Consider the following 7777-nt stretch of genomic DNA (forward strand, 5'->3'; position numbering starts at 1 on the left):
TGTACATATCTACCTCAAATACCTTATTATTATCTATCCTGATGCCTAGTCACTTTACCCTGCCTTCATGTACATATCTACCTCAAATACCTCATTGATCTGGTACTGGTACTCTCTGTATATAGCTATATTCTTTTGTATTTTAATTCCTTTTGTATTACTATTTTTATTATGTTTTTTAACTCTGGGTCGTTGTGAAGGGCTCGTAAGCAAATATTTCACGGTAAAGTCTACACCTGTTGTATTCAGCGTATGTGACAAATACAATTACATTTTTCTAGCATTCACCCCACTCTCTCTACCGCTCCCTCTCTCTTGCCCCCATCTGTTCTAAGTAAACCTCTCTTACCCACAGCCAGGTCACCCGTGATACAAGTCAGTATTCAACATCCATCCATGTCTGAGGACGTCGGGAGATGACGTGGAAACTGGCCACTAGGGGCAACAGTGAGAACTGTTACCTTCAAGTAGGTTTTGTTTTACTAGGGCATTGTGGACCGGGATGGTGGATGGGCGTAAAGCGATAGAAAGTTGTTTCTGATATTTTTGTTTTAAGCCTATACCAAACCTTAACCCTTACCTTAACCATTCGGAGTTAATGCCTAACCTTAAGAATTTGGAGTTAATGCCTGCCCTTAACCTTAAACACGTGACGTTTAAAACACGTGACGTTTGGAACAACTTCGAAATTTGACGTTTGAAAAACATGGATGAACGTCTAATTCTGAAGTGAGACTGTGAGAGCTGGTTGCTTACTCAGTGCATTGTCATTCTCCTTATCAGATATTGTGGCTTATTTACATAGCTGTCATATTACTCTCTAAAAGCTCCACTATGAAACCTGAACTGTAAGCAAACTGTATATCAGGACAAACTGGAGTATGTCTGACAACAACAATTTGTTTAACTGTGTCTCACACACACACTCCCTCCAAGGATGATGCAATGCGTGTGTGGAGGGATAACAAGGTGGTCAGTTCTGGTGGGAATATGGAATGGGAGTGAGAAAATGTGTAGATCACTATATACAGTGGCAAGAAAAAGTATGTGAACCTTTTGGCAATACCTGGATTTCTGCATAAATTGGTCATAAAATGTGATCTGATCTTCATCTAAGTCACAACAATAGACAAACACAATCTGCTTAAACTAATAACACACAAACAATTATACGTTTTCATGTCTTTATTGAACACATCGTGTAAACATTCACAGTGCAGGGTGGGAAAAGTATGTGAACCATTGGATTTAATAACTGGTTGACCCTCCTTTGGCAGCAAAAACCTCAACCAAACGTTTTCTGTAGTTGCGGATCAGACCTTCACAACGGTCAGGAGGAACTTTGGACCATTACTCTTTACAGCAATATTTTTGGGATGTCTGGTGTGAACTGCTCTCTTGAGGTCATGCCACAGCATCTCAATCAGGTTGAGGTCAGGACTCTGACTGGGCCACTCCAGAAGGCGTATTTTCTTCTGTTGAAGCAATTCTGTTGTTGATTTACTTCTGTGTTTTGGGTCGTTGTCCTGTTTCATCACCCAACTTCTGTTGAGTTTCAATTGGCGGATAGATAGCCTAACATTCTCCTGCAAAATGTCTTGATAAACTTGGGAATTCATTTTTCCGGCGATGATAGCAAGCTGTCCAGGACCTGGGTCAGCAAAGCAGCCCCAAACCATGATGCTCCCTCCACCATACTTTACAGTTGGGATGAGGTTTTGATGTTGGTGTGCTGTGCCTTTTATCTCCACACATAATGTTGTGGGTTCCTTCTAAACAACTCAACTGTAGTTTCATTTGTCCACAGAATATTTGATCAGTAGTGCTGTGGAACATCCAGGTGCACTTTTGCAAACTTCAGATGTGCAGGAATGTTTTTGTTGGACAGCAGTGGCTTCTTTCATGGTGTCCTCCCATGAACACCACTTGTTTAATGTTTAACGTATCGTAGACTCGTCAACAGAGATGTTAGCATGTTCTTTAGCTGACACTCTAGGATTCTTCTTAACCTCATTGTGCATCCTGCGCTGTGCTCTTGCACTCATCTTTGCAGGACAGCCACTCATAGGGAGAGTAGCAACAGTGCTGCACTTTCTCAATTTATTGACAATTTGTCTTACAGTGGACTGATGAACATCAAGGCTTTTAGAGATACTTTTGTAACCCTTTCCAGCTTTATGCAAGTCAACAATTCTTAATCTTAGGTCTTCGGAAATCTCTTTTGTTCGAGGCATGGTTCACATCAGGCAATGCTTCTTGTGAATAGCAAACTCAAATTTTGTGAGTGTTTTTTATAGGGCAAGGCAGCTCTAAATCAACATCTCCAACCTCGTCTCATTGATTGGACTCCAGGTTAGCTGACTCCTGACTCCAATTAGCTTTTGGAAAGTCATTAGCCTAGGGGTTCACATACTTTTTCCAACCTATACTGTGAATGTTTAAATTATGTATTCAATATAGAGAAGAAAAATACAATAATTTGTGTGTTATTAGTTTAAGCACACTGTGTTTGTCTATTGTTGTGACTTAGATGAAGATCAGATCAAATTTGATGACCAATTTATGCAGAAATCCAGGTATTTCCAAAGGGTTCACATACTTTTTCTTGCCACTGTACCTCCCCATGGCAAAATAAACGGAGAGGGGGAAAGGAGCCTAAATAATTTGGCATATGACAGCAAAAAACGACTAATTGTTATTTGACACATTATCTCATCTCTTCTAGAAGTTTACAATCTTGAAGTTTATTTTGAGCGTTTCTTACTAATCCATCTGGAGTGAAAGCATAGAATATGATTCCAGTCTGGTCATATTGGTTTTGGCCGAGATGTGACACAGCAGTTCAGATAAAGCCTCTCCATAGTGCTCAAAGGCTTACACATATGCAGGCACACATACTGTATATGCACAAAGGGACGCACTCATACAAACTCACACACACTAACATAGACACACACACACACACACACACAAACAATGTCCATCCAGATCCAGACCAAGATAAACATAAAAAGTCAGAGGTATTTTATGACAAGGCTGGATGAGTTGGACTCAGTATTGGTTCTCAGTGTGTCTGGCCTGGCGTCATAGACAAGGGATGTGAGTTGAAGTTGAGGCATCTTGGATGTCCAAACTGTGGAAACAATGTTGGTGCAGCCAAAGTCACCCTCCATCCCTCCCACCCTCTGCTATTCATTTCTTCCAATCCCAAACCTAACTTGAAAATCCCTTTCTTTCCCACTCTCCATCTCTCTAACTTGCTCATTCTTTACCTCTGTTTCCTCTCTACCGCTACCTCTCTTTCTCCTTCTCTTTTTCCCTCCATCTGTACCGTCTCCCCTCTCTCAGTAGTGCTGACCTGGCTCCCAGAGGGGGCTGTCTTTGATTTCTCCCTCAGGTTGGAGCTCAGAAACCATAGCTAAAGCAAACACACAAGCACAGCCACCACCCAGTGCTGAGCCAAGAAACCCTCATATATATACACACACCAACCCCCGTTCTGGTTAGGATTTTCCAGCGCGCACACACACACACACACACACGCACACACACAGGCGTACATACACACAGGCGTACACACACACACAGCATCACCATGCGTGAGACCTACCACCAGACAGAAAGGGAGAGAGATAATGAAGTTTGAAAAGGAATGATAGAGGTACCAAATACTTTTCTTGGAGTTCCTCTGTTTGTCATGTACACTGGACTATTCCACTACTGCCATGTCTCTAACCAGTAGACCCTATTCCCTCTGCACACACACACACTATGGTTCTGATTTACCAGCAATCAACCCCTAGCACCCCCGCACTTTCCAATTCACCAGTCCACCTCTCTCTGATGGGGTGGGGGGGGTGAGGGACGGGTGGGGGGTGTAGACCAGTATAAAGAACCTTTTATTCAAGCTGTACAGGGAGAGAAGGTAATCACCTTCTAGACAGCCAAAAAACAGAGACAGAGAGAGAGCAGAAGAACGAGAAGCAGAGAGAGACGGAGAGAGAGCAGCGAGACCAGAGCAGAAGAGAGAGTCGAGAGAGAGAGAGAGAGAGAGCAGAGAGAGAGAGAGAGAGAGAGAGAGAGAGAGAGAGAGAGAGAGAAGAGAGAGAGAGAGGAGAGAACGAGCACATCTGGAGATTATTCAAGCCTCCTTTCTCGCCAAGAGAAACGCGCCATTCCTGCCTGGCCTACAAAGCCACAGAGCCTTTGCAGATCATCCAACCTCTACCCCCCCCCCGACAGCACACACACGTTCCAAAAATACACGCAGGCCACATACTATACACACAACACACAGTCCTCTGACCACAAACACAACCTGGCAAACACACCAACTGATACATACAGTACATTTACTGAAACATTGCATACAAACCTACAAACTTGCTAACACACAACCAATATACCCACCCCAACAATTACACACACACACACACACGCGCGCGCGCGAGCGCTCGCACGCGCGCACACAGACACCCAGTACTCCCACATATATGCTTCCCCAAAAAGCTCACCAGCTACACAACCCTTCCCTATCCCCCTCCCCTTCCCTCCAGCCCCTGTTCCCCGCTACAATTACACAACACAAGCAGCAAATGAATGCGCCTCACTTCCTGTTGACCCCTGACCTTCCACTTCCTGCTACCTCCCCAAAAGCCCAAGCTGAAAAAAACACAGACCCAGACAGAGGAGGGAGAACATAAAAATGGAAAATAAGAGCTCCTCCTCTTTCCTCTCTTTTCTCTCTCTCTCTCTTTTGCCTCCATCTCCCTCTCTCTCTCCTTCCCTCTCGCCAGGGATACTTTGGGGACCATTCGTCTGCCACGTCAAGCCTACTGCTAGTCCTCGCTCTACCCCTCAGCGGGAATCCTCTCGCACTGAGGAAAGAGCCTCTGGACAGCGCTGTGACAACGCTGTTACAACTCTGTTACAACCTCCAGCGTCTCTCTGCTCCAATGGACTGCCATGGCCAAACAACAGGAGGCTACCTGAATGCAAAATGTTCTCTCCAGTCAGAGGAGAGAGGGAGAGGGGAGAGGGAGACAGGGAGTTGGAGGGTGAAAAAGTGGTAGGATTCAACTTGGTTGAGATAACAAAGATCATCAACTGGCAAAGGAGACTTCTCTCCCAAGAGATGCCACGAAGTGAAAGACAGAGAAAGGAGGAGAAGAGGAGCTGGAGAGCGAGAGTCTATAGACCAACCCATCCAGAACCCTCAAAACGGACTAGGTATCTCTTCTATCCTCTGTGTCTTCTCTGTGATTAGTGATTGTGAAGGAATGATGGGCTCTAGACTGATGTGTTTGTGGGAGGACATGGTTTTGAAAAGTTGGGTATGAACCGCTATCTATGCTGACTGTGTGTTTCTACCGGTAAGTCTGTTAGTGGTTTTGACCGCTTGGTGACTGTTTCCTGACAGTAGTACTACAGATGGTAAAGGAGCAGTGTCATCAACAAACCAACTTTAATCTAAGACCAGAGTTCTTAGTTCGGTTCATTTCTGACTGATTCATTTCTTATGTGTAGTGGAAAAGACAGATTGTAAATGTCAATTTTACCTCAACGCTTGTCTGTCTGTCTGTGTGTGTGTGTGTGTGTGTGTGTGTGTGTGTGTGTGTGTGTGTGTGGTGTGGGTGTGTGTGTGTGTGGTGTGCTGTTGTGTGTGTGATTGTGGTGCAGTGACTTGTTGTGTGTGTGTGTGTGTAGTGGTGTGTGTGTGTGGTGTGATGTTGTCGTGTGTGTGGTCTGGTGTTGTGTAGCGTGTTAGTTGTGTGAGTGTTTAACATTTTTAAAACTAATTTAGAGACTATTGACACACCCACAAATTTAAAAATCTCTCCTCTGGACTCTGTTGGTATATGCTCTCTCTCTGCTCTTCTCCCTCTCTCTGCTCTCTCTTGCCTTTTGCTCTCTCTTCTGCCCTCTCTTCTTCTCTCCTCACGTTGCCCATCTCTCTACTCCTCCTTGCCTCTTCTCTCTCTGCTCTCTCTCCTCGGCTCTCTCCCCTCCTTCTCTGCCCTCTCTCTCCTCTCTCTCTCTGCCCTCTCTCTCTCTCCCTCGCTCGCTCCCTCTGCCTTTGTTTCTCTGCCTCTCTCTCACTCTCTGTATCTCTATCCCTACTTCTCTCTCTCTCCCTACCTCATTCTCTCTATCTCTCTCTGCAGAACACAGGCATGAATGCTCAGGCTGCCAATCACAACCCATCACTCCATAACCTCAGCCTTTTACTCTATTTCTCTCTCTCCTGCAGGCAAGACCACTCCTCATTTCTCCAATGGGCAGAAATCCCTCTTCTCTCCTGAGCCCACAGATTCGGTCAAATAACTATTTCGGATACAGTGCAGATATATGTGAGTATATGTACATGTGTTCAGTGTGTACATGTGTGTGTGTGCACGTCTGTGCAGTGTGTGTGTGTGCACGTCTGTGCAGTGTGTGTGTGTTCAGTGCAGTATGTGTGAGTGTTTATATATATATATAGCTCCTTTACCCCCCTCCCTCGTGGACCGGCAGCCCGCCCCGCCTGCCCAGTGTTCAGACTACCTGTTCAGGAACTAGTGGTTGTACAGTAGTCTGCACATTGGTTAGGCTGGGTGGGGAAGCGCGAGAATCAGGACACTGAGAGACAGCTAACCAGTGGGCAAAAGCAGCCAGAAAGACCATGGCACCACTCTAGGAAAGCCTGGCACAGTCGTAAATATCAGGCTCAACCACAGAAGCAGGCCATGCCCAACTAAATGCCTGTCTTAATACTGTTCCGTGTGTTCTGTTGAGTTCCTCCATTGATGGGCAAATGTTTGTAAAAAAAAATCTAAATGCACCCGATATAAGAGTGAAGACTGATCATGTAGCTTTTTACTCGTAAAACAGTCAAAGATTCATATGGACATTATGTTTAATTCCGGTTCTAGCTATTGGTGATGCATTTGAGTTGATGACTAACTGTATGTCCTGAAACCTTGAAATAAAGTTTTTTGAAGAACATTCTGGGCTTACTTGGTGTCTTTACTGGGTTAAGACGTCTGCCATAGAGATACTTCTCTACTCCTAACCAAGTCAGGTTTTGTAAATATTGTCATGAGCAAGAATTAAAACAACAGATTTTAACATTGAATAAGACTGTCCATTTTATAGATTTCTTGTCTATGGTTGAAGGGGAATCACTGGTATTGGTAATGAACATAGATATATTCAAGATGGCTTCTGCTGGAGTGGTTATATTTGTATGAAGAACCAAAATATTCCAACCACAGGAGGATGGCTAAGACACAGCACACAGGAATAGGAATGACCATAGAGTGTTAACCCAAAGCATTCCTGTTGCTCTACACTAAACTGAAGCTTACAATTAAGTCACTGCCTGAGCTACATAAAGAAGTGGTGGTTCTAACCCCAAGCCGACCAATGTGCAGAAGACAGGCAAAAAGACAACATATAAAGTCACTGACATGAAGAAGGAAAATATCTAAATTATGTCTATGCTTTTGTTTGCTTTTCCTACGATAGGCTTATGTCTCCTGTAAAAGTATATACACTGTAACTGGCAACATTACATACTGTATGATGTCATGTGACCATTTTGTTCTTGGCTAGACTGACCTAAAAGAGAAGGGGGATTACTTATGTCTTTCACTCTCTCTCACACACACACATACGTACAGAGAGAGTTGACTCATTCACACGATATTCCGACTCTTAGATTCAACCAGAGGAATGAAAACCACACAGCAACATGTTTCCACTTAACAGTCTGCTGTAGAGCGCAACTGCTTTTTAT

At 44.2% G+C, this 7777-nt stretch overlaps 1 pseudogene; it reads right to left on the minus strand.

The window, feature by feature from the left end:
• Nucleotides 1–7777, minus strand: part of LOC111960845 (dynamin-1-like) — a 78997-nt pseudogene that overhangs the window by 21134 nt on the left and 50086 nt on the right.

This window comes from Salvelinus sp. IW2-2015, linkage group LG4q.1:29 (assembly GCF_002910315.2).
Source record: "Salvelinus sp. IW2-2015 linkage group LG4q.1:29, ASM291031v2, whole genome shotgun sequence".
NCBI lineage: Eukaryota > Metazoa > Chordata > Actinopteri > Salmoniformes > Salmonidae > Salvelinus > Salvelinus sp. IW2-2015.